The sequence below is a fragment of the Helicoverpa armigera genome, chromosome 3 (genome assembly GCF_030705265.1).
Source record: "Helicoverpa armigera isolate CAAS_96S chromosome 3, ASM3070526v1, whole genome shotgun sequence".
In the NCBI taxonomy this organism is placed as follows: Eukaryota; Metazoa; Arthropoda; class Insecta; order Lepidoptera; family Noctuidae; genus Helicoverpa; species Helicoverpa armigera.
Window position 1 is genome coordinate 13,292,467 of NC_087122.1, and position 17,325 is coordinate 13,309,791.

General features: G+C 34.2%; 1 long non-coding RNA gene across 1 annotated transcript; it reads right to left on the minus strand.

Moving 5' to 3' along the window:
- Nucleotides 1–16,146: 16,146 nt before the first annotated feature.
- On the minus strand, nt 16,147–17,065 carry LOC135119338 (uncharacterized). The gene is made up of 2 exons (XR_010278191.1): nt 16,440–17,065; nt 16,147–16,282 (listed from the first exon to the last, which is right to left on the minus strand). It is a non-coding gene; the product is annotated as an uncharacterized LOC135119338 (long non-coding RNA).
- Nucleotides 17,066–17,325: the final 260 nt, after the last annotated feature.

Genomic DNA, 17,325 nt, shown 5'->3' on the forward strand with positions numbered 1-17,325 from the left:
GTTGTTAGACTGTCTGGCTTCTCACTACCCATAACGTTCAAAGCCAAAGCTATTCAAATAACAACCAAGACTCAGACATTTGACATGCTTTCCGAAATACTGAGGAACTCGTCACGTCGGCCATCGTTAAAAATCAGCGCTGCATTATGTTTTGTATGTATATTAGCTTGTCTGTTTTGTGTCCTATATGCGTCATAACCGCGAGTAAATGCTTTGACTTTAACAGGATAAAGTGGTAACAATGAAATAAATAAATTCTATAATGTTAGTGTAATTTCAAATAAATATTGAAGCTAGCTATTCCATAGCCCAACAGATTAAAACAACACACAACAGCAAGTATCACTGACAGCACATTGTATTGTTATCAGGTGTTACATTAATTTATAGCCTTCGCTATGAAGATGCGGAGACGTCAGAACAGCTCTCCAGGGTAAGCTAAGGAATGATGTGTGGGTATCATAAATCTTTGTTTGTGATTTGTAATGTTTATTTGTTTTGTTTGTTGGGGATTAAAATTTGTTGCTATGATGTGTCGGTTTGCAGCTATAATTTTTTTAAAGAATTTATAACTATTTCTATAAATTTTATTACAATAAATAAATTATGCTTCCGATATTGTTTCGCTACCAAACAATTTAATTATAATGCTGCTATCGCTAACTGAACTTCCAAAAAAAACAACTTAATTTAAATTCGACGTAATTTGATATTTTTAAGATACTGTAATAAACTTTTAAGAAGTCTTCCGTAGCCACATAAAACTATAAACTTTTTTTTTGGTACTATAAACATGATTTTACTTGACAAAATAAACGAAGTCTACCAAACTACTTACCCAAACCGTAATCTTCAGACCCAATTCTAGTCCAACAATCGAGTCTAGTTTTTTTTTACCAATTCCAAGTCAATATGTAAATAGTTTGTATGTCACGCTATCCGAATTGTGTAGGAAGAGAAATAGTGCAATTTTTGCGAAAAACTTCGGTCACGCGAATCTAGCGACCTGCTTCGACAGTGCAGTGAATCGATGGAATTGATGCAATTTTATTTAAATTTAAGACTTTTTATAGGTATTGGTTTTTGGTGTAGAAAATTGCCTGGTACTGGCTGTCCTAGTTTTTGAGTAATACAATGTGGTATTGTGTTTTGAGAAAATTGCTTGTGAACTCAATAAACGAATAATCGTGGGCAATGATTGCTGCAGCATAGACAAGGCCTATCATTGAGACCCAATGTTTGTTACTCTCTTTATGGTCTTGGAACGTCAAGCTAATAAAAGTGTTTAAAATCACATTTGCTCTTGATATAATGCAAACGCCCATCCGAATAAAAGCTTCCTCGATGAATGGGCTGTTTACACTGTAGTACTTTTTCAAATGGTTCCAATAGTTCCTGAAATAAGTGTGTTCTATCATACAAATGACCAAACTCTTAAGCGCCTACACCTAATATTATTTGAGATATAAAAATATTCAATGTTATTGCAATATAACGCGCCCGAAATGATATGCGAACAAACGTGGTAAACAACCAAATTTTCTTCGAGTAACAACAGTAATACATCAAAACAAAGTTTGAAATATTATTCAATATAATGAATATTTAACAAACCATATTCACTTAATTATTATCTAGACATTACCACAGAAGAAAAGCAGACTTTAACCCTTTAGAATTTAGTGTTTTTAAGAGCGCGAGTTCACTTCGAACTTTTAGTCGGTCGATAGATGAAGATGAATGAAAGTACAAACGTAATAACGATTAGGTATTTTTCCGGTGTCAGACCGACTAAAAAATTTGATTGGATTCACGATTTTCAAAACAAAAAAACCTACATTTGGGCCGAAAATCGGCCTACTAAAAGTTTCTAGTGTGCACGCGCTCTTAGAATTTAGTGTTTCTAATTATAATAATATTCAAAGATAAACCATTTATTGTCCAAAACTTGGGTTCTTTGCTGATAAGTAATGCCTAAAATACCTCCGTTACCGCAAGCCTTAATATTACAAATTAATGTGTGAAATATTTTCCAAAGGCTCTATTTACTAAAACTTACTAATACAGTAAAAATAAGTCTACCTGTCTGTACTTATAGTTTCATAACTTAAAAAATAACGAAAAAATCACTTATTTTTATATACTACGGGGAGATTATAGGATTTTACTAAATTTTGGCCAACCCCAAATAAAATTGTGAAAAGGGCATTAGGATGATGATGATGATATTATATTTTGACTGTAAATTATATAAAGTAGATAGTTCTATTTACATGATTCTCTCAAAAGTTACCAGAACCATAAGTAAATTAAAAATCAATGGTAAAACTCAATTAAAACAAAATGTGGTCGTAACACCTCGGGCTGCAACTAGTCTTAGAATTAAGTTGATCATTATTATTTAAGCCCTAGACTGACTAATGAGCTAATAAGACCCTAATTAAATTTTACTGTTTTTGTTTTCTATGTAAGTTATACCATTTTATACACACAAAACCGTTTAGTGAATATTAATAGTATATCGTGACCTTTCAAGTTTTTTTGGGATTAATTTTGGTTTATAGTTCGTTAGCTTAGAGAGGGTTACTATTTTATAATTTAGAAAAACAATTAGATATGTGTTTACTTAAGTGGTTTTATAATATATTATGTTAGAAAAAAAGTGGTTTTATCTAGATTTGAACAAAATTCATCAACAATATGTGCAGGCATATTAAACGGGCCAAATATTTTTATTCTTTAACTGATGAGTAATGGTTTTATAACAAATCGTATAAAAAGTAAATTTTAATTGCGCACTATCACTCATTTCGAAACTCCAAAATAAATAGATGGATAAATCACCAGACCGATTAAACAAACGGCCGATAGTTTAATTTGCAAAAAAAAAATAACGAAATAAAAACTCATTTGCAATCGACATAAAACAGTGAGTCAATAAACAAGCATACAACAAACAGGTTACATAAAATTTTAACAAATACGCGTAGATATAAACAAGCGAAAATCCTGATCCAAAAATAAAACCAATAACTCATCTGCCTATGGATTTTGAAGCCACTTAAATCTCGTGAAACCTTATCTTGCGGTTTGTACTAAAATATTCTTAGATCATGTAACCAATCGGAGACGGCATTCCCGTGCCCTCCTTTTTGTTAAAGGTACGACATCGCTGCGGCACAGATTACGCCCTGGTAATACTCGTAAGCATAAGCGTACGTAAATTGCAATTGCAAGCGTAAGTTTATGTTTGTTTTGGATATGTTTTTTTACGCGTGCGTAAAAATGTGATCGTAAATTCACGAGTGAGCTATCACTATTGCCTCGGCCCCTCGCGCTTAAATTGGCAGACTATTTCACATAGAGATTTGTGGTCATGGCGGTTCCGGTTGTTTAAATGATCAAAGAAAATATCTTAACTGTGCGATTCGTCGTACATTTTTATCTTTACGACCAATAAATTTACTTATTACACTCTGATATTCGTTATTCTTTGGCAATCTTTATGTTGTTAGTGCTAAAAAATATTCCCTTTAAAATTGTGATAAAATGCGTTTCTTATAAGTAATTTCGTGCTCATAAACTGAAATGGAAAATAGAATTGCACCCATTTGTATTGTGGGACAACTGACTTTTGAAAATATTACTGTCATTTATCAGGTTCTGTATAAGATTTTGAAGGTCAAGGTCAAAAAATATTTCGATACAGAAAAGCTATTATGAAAACGACGTAAAAAACGTATAACAAGTACGTAGAAAATTGAGTGGGTGTATAATGGAACAACAGTTTATTTACAAACAATAAAATGATATACCTATAACGAACAATATATCTAACTTAATAATCGTTATTATAATAGGGGTTAAAGTATGAAATTGCCGATTTGTACTGAAAATCTAAATTGTAATTTTTTTTAATTTTTAACAAACTTATTTAATCAAAATAGTTGCCATTATTATCTATACATTGCGGCCATCTAATAAGAAGGTCATTTATGCCGTTACGATAGAACTCTGAGGATCTAGACTGCACAAACTGTGTGAAAGAATTTTGATCTGCCTCCTGGAAAGAAACTTCTTGTGACGCAGATAATTGTCCAAATCACAAAAAAAAATGGTCGTCCGTTAGAGCAAGGTCTGGCGAATATGGAGGAAGACGAATAGTTTCCAACTGCAGTTCCTGAAGAGTTAAAACGGTTTCTTTTGCTGTATGAGGCCTCGCGTTGTCATGGAGCAATAACGGTGAAGGTCGATTCATGAGTCGTGGCTGTTTTACTGCTAATTTTTTCAACATTATTAGTCTTCGGCTGGGTATCTGGGTAGTTTGACTAGGATCGGCGTTCACCGTCTCTCTTAATTTCTCGTTAATCACCTGTCAGTCGGTCTTTTTCATGGCTCGTTCTTCAAGTCGAAGTTTCCACCACGAAAGCGTTTAATCCAAAATCGCACGGTGCGTTCATTAGCAGACACCTCTTCAAATGCAGCATTGATATTGCGGGCTGTTTCTGCCGTTTACTTCCGCGTCGGAATTCATATTCAAAAATTACTCAAATTTTCGCAGTGTCCATCTTTCTTGTTTAAGTTGAATAACAAAAACAATTGAACATCGATAATCAAATGTTTCACATTTTTAAAAAGAAGAACATCACAGAAACCACGTGAAAAAAGTTTCATTCGAAAACCTCAAACCATGAAGACTCTATGGCAATTCAAAAACCTACTAGAATAAAACGGCAAAATCATACTTTAACCCCTAATATTATATCTCGTAGGAGGCTGCTCAAAGGTAAATTACACGTGTCATCATATTTTATTCAAAGCTTTTACAATTTTTAAAAATATCCAGCTAGGGTAGCTACATATTTTTCGGCACGTATGGAAAGGGACGTTAAAAATGTGATTATCATTTTTATATTGAGATGAGATTTTTTATATTGTAATAGAATTTAATAGAAGCTCCAAAAAACAATAGGTGTTTAGATAGGTACTCAAAAAAAGTAGATGAAAATACAATTTGTAGGTATGTGTATTTCAAGTTACGTATTCCCGAAAAACTATATCAATCTTAATCAATGTAACTTATACCCAAGTCCATAAGTAGACTCATAAGTTTTTCCGTTATATCTTATTTAGTGTGTAAATCCAGTAGACGTGTCTAGACCGATATTGTGACGAGGATTCAAGGTCAAGGTCAAATCTAGGATTACTATATAACATGATTAGGAAACCTTTTCAGTGTCGGGTATTTTCAATTTGCTTGGTAAATGTAGAATTTAATATCTCTCATTGATTAATGTTTTGTGTACTGTTAAATAATTACGTAAATATTAGCTTAAATATTTGTGTTCTTCCTATGTGAATAATGTTATACACAAATGAATTAATAAATGAAAACTACTTGCTTATTCTACAAGAAGTCTTTTACGTGACATGTGGCTACAGTTTTTTTTTTTTCTATAACATTTTTATGGCCAATTGTACTGGAAAAAAAACAATGATATACCTACAGTACATCGTTGTACTGTTACAGCCTTTTTTTAACGTCCCACTGCTGGGCACAGGCCTCCTCTCACGTGGATAAGAATATCGATACATCGTTTACTTGAATACATAATAATTTACTTCACACGAATAAAACCCAATATTCCCCTTAAAACACAAATACTCCATGCATAACACACTTCAAAAGCAATTCATAAACATGAACACACAAACCAATTATTTTCCCATACATTTTCCCATTTCCCAACTAAAATTACTTTCCAGTTTCCAAGTTGTGCTCACGAACCCTTTTTTACAGACGCGGTTAGTCCGCAAACTTCCTTCATTAGCATAATAGCACCAGATGCGGGTAGTTATCTGAGAATTGCTGTGCATCTGGCCTACGGTCTAAACCTCAGGTTGGGCGCGGTGTGGACGTGCGACTTTGCGACTATGTTGTTGAAAATAAGTGGGGATATTTGCTTTTTTTATATTTGTATGCTGGTTTGGGTACTGTTTATGTGTAAAAATAATGATTACTGACTTGTATTACGAAATAGTATCAAATTGTTTAATAGATCGTAGGTGTCAAGATGACTATATTAAGATTGTTGGTCACTTTGTTGAGTTAATAGATATTATAGTTAAGTTAATGGATATAATAGAACGCCATTTTCTTATATTCTTTCAAGTTTTTAATTCAAACAACTCGAATCCTGAACTTCTGTGTGAAATGCTAAGGTTTAATGATGGGAGCAGTATCTCATTTTAAAATCACCTCGTAGTCAAGCACAAAAGACCAAACTTTTCATAGAATATCATAGACCAGTTAAAAAATTACACGATTAATAGTCGCAGTCGCAAATCTGTGCGCTACCTTAATCAGTGGCAATGGCGGCGCTTTGTATTCGGATTGTAATACGGGCACGATATTAAAATTGCCATCGGAATTGTGGGCTTAAATGAGGCTTTTACACGCTATCAAATGCTGAGTGGACGTATCAGATACGAGAGATAAAAGGGTTCGGAATTAAAAAAGATGACGGGTTTTTTGTCTTTAAAGTTGGTGCAAAAAGCGTATCTTCGTTAGAATGGGAACTTGCCAGTCACTTATCAAAATAGTTAAGCTGTCTGTGATAATGCAACACGACTAATAGTTTTAAATGATAACAAAGAGATGCATTCCGAGAAAAGTATATTTTAAAACTTTAAAATAATTTAAATCGGTAAGTAATTCTTTAAAAGCATGTCAGTCAAATAATTCCTTTTATGACGCCTATGAATAAGAATTCAGTTTCCAACGCTTTTGTGAAAACTGAAAGGTTAAATTTTAGTTACGAGTACATGTTTTGCTTACAAACAGGCAGTGATAGGTATTTTCCATTGTGAAGCCGCCAACAAAGCAGTTCTAGAAATAGGTGCCTCAAGTAACATATTCCTTTGTTACTCACACTCGTACAAACGCCGAAATAACGTTACAAAAGCAAGTCTTACCGCAAAATCATTTCCATGTTACCATTTTCACTGAAAAGGGATTATATAAAATAAGTGAGAATTTGTTAAAATAACCACCAAGAGTGTGGAAAGTGATAATTTAAGTGGTGTTGAAGTTGAAATAAAAAGTGAAAAAATTTGAGCAAATTTTCGGCACTGGTCCTTGCATTTCGAGTCGAGAGGCTTGCGAAGCCAAGTGGTGCAGCCTAGGTGAAGTTCGGACGCCTAATTTCAGCGTAACTTTCCAGTTTCAGACTGAAAAAGTGAAAATTTTATAAAATTGCAAATTTTAATTTTCTCATTTCGTCGAAATATTTTCTGAGTCCGAATTGAGAAGTGTCGGTTGCAGTGATTTCAATTTTTAAATGTGAAAAGGATTTAATTTAGTTTTAGTGAAGTTTGTGAGTGCTTCAATTAAGCGGCTTAAGTAAACGTCTTCGGCAAATCTTGGAGCGGGAACACTAGTGGAAAAATTTGAAGGTCACGCCGTATTATGAGTTCATTGAACTTTTCGTGGAATAATCTGGAACTACGTAGCCAAGATCAAAGAAACTAATTCTACGAAATAACATACAAATATTTTATGTAAACATTCCTTTGTAAACAATAAGTAGTGGAAGCAAAAAATCATCATGACTATTCTATATTCTATTTAAATAACAAACCCTCATTAATTAGTCCTTCACCTCACTAAATAAAACCTTTTCCAATTAACAGTGTAGTTTGTAAACACACTGGAACTTTCTATACAAATACTCTTTGGTACGAACTAAGCCTATTGAACAAAGACTGTCCTACTAACCTACTGCGGAAAGTGATGATAACGCAAAACTAATCCAATGGAACTGAACTAATTAGGTTTTACGCATCGATATTATTGGCCGGTTTCCGTTTGTTTACACGAATGTTTTTAGCTACTATTAACTGTCGTATGTGTGTGTGAGTTGATTCCAGGTCAAACGAAGACCAATGTAACTTTTCAAACTAATTTACTTTCTTAGCGTATCATCGACATGAATACCTGAGTAAAGGTGAAGGATAACACCTCGAGGGAACCGGGAGTTTACACTACTTTACAGTCTTAAGTCGGTGTGAGCTAGTACCTACATTAATTAGGCCTTTCATACATTAAAATACATGAACAGATATCTTTGATCACGCAGTGAGACAAAAACCATCTCTTGAAACAAATAAAAAACAACAGTACATATATCGGTATTTATGATACTATTTGCAATATATTGCTACTTAACATGCTCTAGAAACTCGACTAACTTGCAAACATGTAACTTACACCACTTAACCATTCATATCAATCAATCAATGCGCCTATTAGTTTACCACGAGCCCCTCTAATTGCCGCCTTAAGACTCAGGCTATTTTCTAGGCAATTTAATGAATAATTGCATAATTGCTCAGTTATAACAATGTCCAAGTTAATAGGTTAACGCTGTAGTTTGCAAAGCCTTGCAACGTTTATGATATTTTAATTGGTATTTGTAGTTAAAACTTTTGCCGTTAAAATAGTGGGAGTTTAATAGGGTTCAGTAGGTCTTAGTAAAAATGCAGAAGTTAATAAAACATTGTAACCATAGCTGGTACTCGTAAGCTGGGAGTATTTTAGTTTGCCAACAAATGTTCTCTTTTATGTTGGCGACATGTCCAAAATATTTTCATTAGACATATGCCAGCCCGGTGGTCAAATGAAGTCAAGAGCATTATCGGAGGCAATCTCTATCGTCCAATACACGCTGCGGTAGACCAATCTATGTGACAGGATGTCACTCGTGGTCGTGATCCTCATCAGTGAGGGAACGAAGAAAAATAATAAACATCAAACACAATAAATATATTCACCTGTGCTTTCCACAATATTTTCCAAGCAATTTGACTCCAAATCGTTTCTGGTATACAACATGTATGCTAGTTCCTAGCCAAAAATCTAACGGCGTCACGTTAAGAATCATTCATGCGATAAACGCGAAAACTACAATGACAAAGGTAAATAAAATACCTACAATTTGACTGTCGTTAGGCCGAGAAACTTGTTCAAGTTTATTTCCAATACTGAAAAGGTTAACTATCAAAAGAATTCGATGTATTGTTGCGATTCTATTTTTGGATATTTGAACTTTATTATTTTCGATACAATATTCTTGGAAACTTCTGAAATAAATGTCGTGTATTATTTGTGTGGATGGGTAAAAAAAAACAGGCAGTAGTTTTATTTAATTGATAGTGTGACGTCAATTGGACGTCACTCTAAAACTGATTTAGGTCTGTTAAACTGCTCACTTGATAAAAAGAAGAAGCAATTTTTGTGATTTGAAAATCAATTTCGAACTTTTAGAGTCCTACCCACTTACTGTTACGGGAAGTCTGACGACCAGCCTGGCTTGGGTTGAGGAGGTCAGATAGGCAGTCGCTTCTTGTAAAGTACTGATACTCAGCTGCATCCAGTTAGACTGGGAGCTGACCCCAACGTAGCTGGGAAACGGCTAGGCCGGTGATGAAAGATTTATCCACTGAATTAACTTACGAACAAACATTAAATACCCCAAGGCAAAAAAAAACAATATTCAAGTCATTAAGGTCTAAAGCTTTTTATAGTGAGAAACGCGAACGCAGCTATTAAGTTTAAGTATTGTGCAGATCAGCATTATGATAAATGCGGCTTAAGTACAAAAAATGCAAGTCAACTAAGAAAATCTCCATTGTAAGGATCTGCAAGGGAAGGGTGTTTATATATTCAAGTTATAGGAAAAAGCGATTAAAATGTAATTACACTTTAAGAAGGCGAATGTGTGTATGTTTAGTACATCTTTACGTACAAACGGTGGCATGGATTTTGATAAAACTTGGCAGTAATATAGCTCATATATCAGACTACATTTTACCCAGGTGCGAGAAATAGTTCCCCCAAAAAGTGAGTAGAATGGGTAGAACTTATAAAAACTATGCTTAAAAATCAAAGTAACTGAACCATACTCGCTGTTCTCTTGTACCTCAACCCGTCTTATAATGAAGACCCTTCGGCGTTGGTGATTCAGGGATTCTGTAGGCGATAATGGCAGATAGCCGTAATCACAGCTAGGGTAGCGTTTCGTCTAATTGTACCCTTTGCTTTTTGCCATTTTCTAACACGAAACTGCCGCATAAGGCCCAAGTAATTGGCAAAAGCTAGTTCTCGGCCTATTTGCGTTGATGGGATTTCGTAATGTTAGACATATTTCATATATTTCATGGGTTAGTAGTATTGTAATTATGTTTTTGTGTAACTCTGTGTATCCAGTAGTTTTCCTCGTATCTAGAAATATTTTTTTTAAATAAAATGACAACGACAGACAAAGAGAAAAATAAAAAAAATTGTTTTACATAATATTGTCATTTTCTATTTTTGCGCCAAATCTGAGGTCATAACGTATATATTCTGGTAACAGGTTCAAATACAAAAATTTAATATTCTTATTGCAATTAAATATTTCATCTACAATAATTTAATTCACATCAGTTTTTCTACCACAAAAGAATAACAGAAGAACAGTGTTCCCTTTTCATTTATACTATTTGAAAGGTTTTTTTTCTAGATAAAGTTTTGATTAGTATATAATTGGCATAATAAAACGAAATGCAATCACTTTGTAATGAGTTGCACTAATGTGCATTGTTTTAACAAGATTTCCTAAGTTTTTATGCCCAATTTTATTTCTTCTTATTTAGTTTAAGATGCAATTAAAAAGTTTATTTTATTTTAAGTAGTTTTTTCTTGGCTTTCATAATTAAGTTCACTATCTGAAGTCTTTGAACTGTCTGTATTCTTACATTATCTATCCTCATTTTCGATAATAGCTTCAAATAAAAAAGTGGAAATCACTACAGATCTCAGACTTTACCCAAGTTTTTTTTACAACTTCACACAACATCGTCTTATTCCTAAGCCGTAAAGCTTGTCCTATGTGTACTAGAAAACTCATAAACACACATAAATTCTTCTTTTTGTAAATTCAATACATCATGTAATCCATAGGAACATGTGCATACAAATATAGAAATGTAATTGACTTTAGCGGGAGTCCAACCCACGACCTCTCAGGCATCCTCTCTAAATCATCAGTTTCTTCACAAAAAATTTCAATTACAACCGTTACATAATGAATCCCTCTTCAATCAAATCAATCAAGCCATACAAAATACTAACAAAAACCATTCTACGAGCTAATCTCTGGGCGTCCACAAAATGGGGCTCTTCCACAAAACATGGAGCTAACGTTTCAATTGGTCCGTTTCTTGTGCGCTTCTAGTCACGTGGTTCATATAAATCTGTATTGGGAGTTATAGATATGTTGTAGGGAAATGGTTTTGGTACATGTTTTAGATATTTAGGGGACCGTTTAGATGTTATGGAATAGGTAATTATGATATGTACGCCTATGTTTAAGCTGAAATAAAAAGCCTATAGCGTCCCTAGATAAATGGGCTATTTAACACTGAAATAATTGTTCAAATTGAATCAGTTGTTTCTAAAATTAATGAGTTCAAACCAACAACTCTTCAGCTCTATAATATAATTATAGACATACCATATGAGATTGATTACGTATGGTTGGCATAAAAATTATGAAATTTTTACGTAAAGGAGTCATTTTTTATTCAAAATAAATGTTAAATAAAACAAAGTGTAATTTTTCACAATATGTAATAAACTACTATTGTCCATTTATATGATTATCATAATATTATTGCGTAACGAAAAGCAAAAAACTTGAACTCAAGAGCGAGACAAATACATCGATACAAGGCAATAAATGATTTCGGACAGAGAGCTAAAACGTTGGCAAGCTAACGATTTATGTACTACTTAGTTTACCCGTGACTTTGCTCGCGTTAATGACTATAAGTGAAAAGAGAAGTCAAGTTTGTAGGTTATAAAGTCATAGGCAGTCGGTTGTCGTCTCACTTTATGATTGGGGCATTAAACTAGAATTTAAACTAGAATATTTTTTAATTTATTTTGAAGTAACTCTTAACTATAAGTTGAAGCAGTACTTAAACATACTTCAATGTAGAGAAATAGAAAAAACTGTAGGTACTTACCTACTAATTTTAATTTGATAATTTCATCTACGGTTTATTAAAATCAAATAATACAGCAGAATTTTTACTATATTTCTTTATACACAATAATAACTATAAACTAAGTAAGTATGCATATACAGACACGCCTCTTACACTCATAATATCGATACCCGTTGAACCTGAACAAGTTTTGGCACCGGACCGGTCACGGACGTAATTCTCTCGTGGATACACCCCTTAATGTGTATCGGATTTATTAATATAATTTATGGTATTGAATTTAGTAATTCAAAGGGAAATCTTTTGACTAAACAGAAATCCCACCCAAAACAAAAATGTGAAAGACTGCCAAGTTCGATGATATGGGAATGCTTCGCCTATAAAAGAAGTGAGATCTGAATAAGTACCAAGTTCCATACACATACCTCAGTTAAAAATAGTTACTTTTTAATAATGTTACTTGGCAAGTTTTGACACACCTTGTTAAAAAAACTACTAAACGCAAGGAATCAAGTATTTAATTTTCTATTAAAACTTGCCAAGTAACATCATTAAAAAGTAACTATTTTTAACTGAGGTATGTGTATGCAACTTGGTACTTATTCAGATCTCACTTCTTTTATAGGCGAAGCATTCCCATATCATCGAACTTGGCAGTCTTTCATATTTTTGTTTTGGGTGGGATTTCATTTATTTTTGTAAGGTTGTTTATTTTTTTTTCTTTATGATTAAGTTAGTTAAGGAAATGTCTCATTTATACTATCTTTCAGATTTTTGAATATGCACTATGCTTCTTACAAAGAAGTGATCTAGAATAACTAAATGGACTAGATTTACCAACTGACTGACATGACATGTTATCATATATTATGTTCGTGGATCATAGTTACACATTCGTTATTATCGAAAGTGACTCACACTTGGCCGTTTTCAGATTTTTACTTTACTTTGACTTAAACCTTTGTAACGAATTTCAGATCGGTACGACCATTCGAAGATATATAAATATACATAGATAAATTTAGTTCGTTTTAGTTCCTTAGGGATATAAATTTACACCTTCATTATTTTGAAACCGACTCACACTTGGCCATTTTCCGATTTTTTCCTTTACCTTGACATAAAGACGGTAGGTCTTTATGTCAATTCATGCCAAATTTAAAGTCAATACGACCATTGGAAGTGGTCTAGGTTTTTGATGAGTGAGTGAGTCAGTCAGTGAGTGTATAGTAAAAATAGCGATTTTCTGACGTCAATATCTCAAGACCTACAATAGGTATATTAATGAAATTTTGTATTTTAGATAAGTGAGGGGGTCTCAACAGATACTAGAAATTTGATATGCGTAAACAAAATAGATTTTGAGTTACAGGGGGGTCGAATTTGGCCCGAAATGGTTCGTGTAATATAACCCACGGCCGGTGTGTCGCTTTTTTTGCTCGAACTTGGCGGACACACTGCCGTGTGTCTAGATATAAGCAAATATTAACATGTTAATGACGGGTTGTCAGAATATCTGGCTTCTGACTAATCGTAACGACTGCCAAAGATGTTCAAAGGACAGCCGGCAACACGCAGGAAACCCACTAAATTAACATCCCTTCCAAAACAAGGAACTCGTCATCTATACTTCTATACTAAAATTATAAAGAGGAAAACATTGTTTGTTTGTTTGGTTGTAATCGATAAACTCAAAAACTACTGGACCGATTTTAAATATTCTTTCACCATTAGAAAGCTATATTATCTGCAAGTAACATAGGCTATATTTTATCCCGGTGAGGGCAGTAGCTCCCACGGGACGCGGGTGAAACCGCGGGAAAACGGCTAGTGATAAATAAACCCCCATCCATGGACAAATCGTGCTAAGCGCTGCTTAACTTTATGGTCTATGGACAAATGCATAGCACGAGCTAATCTATTAACAAAATCACTAATAACGAAGTACTTTTTATAGCTTTTTGTGGAGCAACTTAAAATCTCAAAGACTAACCTAACTTCATATCATTAGCCAACCAATTTCGTTTGCAAACATACTAAGTTTACTCTCAACATTTTAGCTCTTTTCTACTCTGAGTACTCCAATTGCACTCAAATGCAAGTAGATTTAGTATTTGACCTTTTGTTTTATTGGTTTTTCAATAACGCCTACGATAATAAAATGAGCAGTTTATATTGAAGCAACCTGCAACGTACCGCCCACAGTCTACTTGAAAGTCAATTTATTTAATGCTACGAGAAGTGGCTACCAAGAACGTGGGTACTTATTCAATAGTTAAAATTAAGGGCAAAGTAATAGCACTACTATAATTATTTGAAAACAATTTGACTTGAATGTATATCTTATTTGTAATTTTACACGTGTACGTTGGAGTATCAATTAAGAAATAGGCTTTAGAGGAAAAACAATATTGTCAAGAAAATAAGGAAAATACTTGAAAATTGATATTTTTGTTTGTTTTTGATAAATTGTCCCAATTTCGAACATTTACCTACTAAATTATAAATTAAGCTTCTTTTATCCGGGTGTGGGAAGTTGTTCCCTCGGGATGCGAGTAGAACAGCGGTTAACATCTTAGTATTACACAGAAACACAGAACATGTAAAGCATTTCGTCTATCAACAAGGTATCCTTACAAAAGTGCTAACAGAAACGAAACACATTCGATATGTTGTATCTTGCCTCGCACCTCAGAGACTAATGCCCGTTTTCACCAACGAATACCTAAATTTAGGGAGCATTTACGGAAGACTTAATAAGAATTTCATTTTCACCAAAGCCTAGGTGTCAAATTATAACCTTAAAATTTGACTTCAACTTGGGGGCCCGATTGATGCCTGCTTAAACAACCCCTATCATTATCATTACAGAATACAAACATATTTTGAACCGTGGATAGTGAAATGTACCTTTATATGTTATGTAACACCAAAAATACCATGTTTAAAAAGCAAAAAAATACAAAAAAAAATGAAACGTAAACTTTTAGAAAGTTTAGAAGCTGTGGAGGTTGTGGATATGTAAAATACTAAAATAATAATCATTAGAAGACCACGTACCTATCTTACGTGAAAGAGCAGATGACTGAGAAATAAGTACGATGATCATGACTTTTTTATAAGACTAGCCGTTTTCCCGCGGTTTCACCCGCGTCCCGTGGGAGCTACTGCCCGCACCGGGATAAAATATAGCCTATGTTACTCGCAGATAATATAGCTTTCTAATGGTGAAAGAATATTTAAAATCGGTCCAGTAGTTTTTGAGTTTATCCATTACAACCAAACAAACAAACATTTTCCTCTTTATAATATTAGTATAGATATAGATTATAGGTTATCACTTGCTATGAATGCACTTGCTAGGTCGTGATGTCGCTGAATTATTCAAAAATAGGTAGTCCTGCATGTCCATAAATATACAGACCATAACAGATGCAAATCTGGTAATCACTGATGTAGTTTCGCGGTGGCCGGGACATCTATAGGCCTATTCAGACCTAAGCGGTATTCGCTACCGTCTACGGCAGAGAAAACCCTGTGGGTATGCGGTAATATGACTGTTCAGACCTAAGCGGTATTCGCTACCACCTGCGACAGAGAAAACCCAGTGGGTATGCGATAATATTACTGTTGATGTTCGGGACGTATGCCGCTGCTGCCGCGCGGTATGTACTTCTACCCACAGCGGCAGTGAATATCGCTCAGGTCGCTCTAGCCGCTGTAGGTATAGTTATTGGCACGGATATTGAGCCCTGACCTTAACCTGCGCAGAAGCCATTTATTGGTTTATTGCCTTGTGTACAGTGCGCAAAGCGATCCTCACTCTTCCGCCGAGAGCTCAATATCCGTGCCGGTAACTATACTTGATACTAAATACCTGAGCGAAACCCGTGCGGTATCTACCTCTACCCACAGCGGCAGCGAATATCGCTCAGGTTTGAATTGGCCTTAAATACCAAAACTGGAGTAGATACCAATGATTCGAAAATGGTGAATATGGAGGAGCCTATCTCCTAGGTGATAGGGGATACCCTCTGGAGGTAAGAAGTAGGCTAATATTGAACATAATAAAATATATAAATTAAAACAAAGATAGTAAACAAATATTTTAATATTAGTCCTCATATGATGTACCAAACATTATCATCATCCTCCTGCACCAATTCAATTTGAGGTGGGCTGGGCGCAGCATGTTTTTACACGTCTTTCCAATTTCTCGCACCACCTGAAACTAAATAAATATAATAAATGTATAATTTAAACCCCATACTTAAATCCATCAACTCATGGAGAACAAAAATACAATGAAGTCGACAGTAAAACAAGGAACATCGTTGAACGGCAATATCTTATATTATTATACACAGATATTATTCACATTTACCTACCTGTAAACGGTTCCTATCGCATTAAAACTATTTGTAACTGGATCCAAGCTTTGTTTTTGGCTTCGTTCGTGGTCCCATCCGTTTTTTGTTTAATATTGTGTCTCTATGAGACGTCAGCAATTTCACTAGCTTGTCTTTTTCTTCTGCAAGAAAGGTTTATCTTCGTTTTCTCTTCTCTGCCAAAATAAACTTATCTATTCAACAATAATAAACCCAAAATTAACCTCACTCTATGTAATGTACACATACACATCAGTCAATTTGACAAACGCGCGAATGACAAAGGTAAAAATTCACCTATAGAAAACCTCTTTACTGTTTTATTGCATAAAACATAGCGTAATGTAGTTTAAGTTAAATTAAAATAACATCACAAGGAAAAAAACTCACAGGCTTTAGTCATATATACTCGATAGACGTTTATTTCTTAAGAAGTAGAGAAAAATCATTTTATCGATAAAATATCGACTTTGCATTATCGTTTGTAGAACTAGTAATCTGTCACTTACTTAAGGGATCCATGTACAAGTGTGGTGAAAATTAATTTAGGTAGGTGTCAAATTGGGAGGGGTCCTTATTAAAAGTAGCTTTTAGATAGGGAAACGGTAAGAGGTTGTTGGTGAAAACGGGCATAACATACAATACTGTTAGCTTACCTTCATACTGCAAACTAAACAGTCGGCCGATAGTTGGGCCGATTGTAAGAAAAATATTATTTTGAGAAAATCGTGAATTCAATCAAAGTTTTTAGTCGGTCTGATACCGGCCAAATACCTGATCGTTGTTATGCGCTTACTAATATTCATCTCCATACTGATTTATGAGCCCAAACAAACTATCGGCCGACTAAAAGTTTGTAGTGTGGTATATACCCATACATCATAGT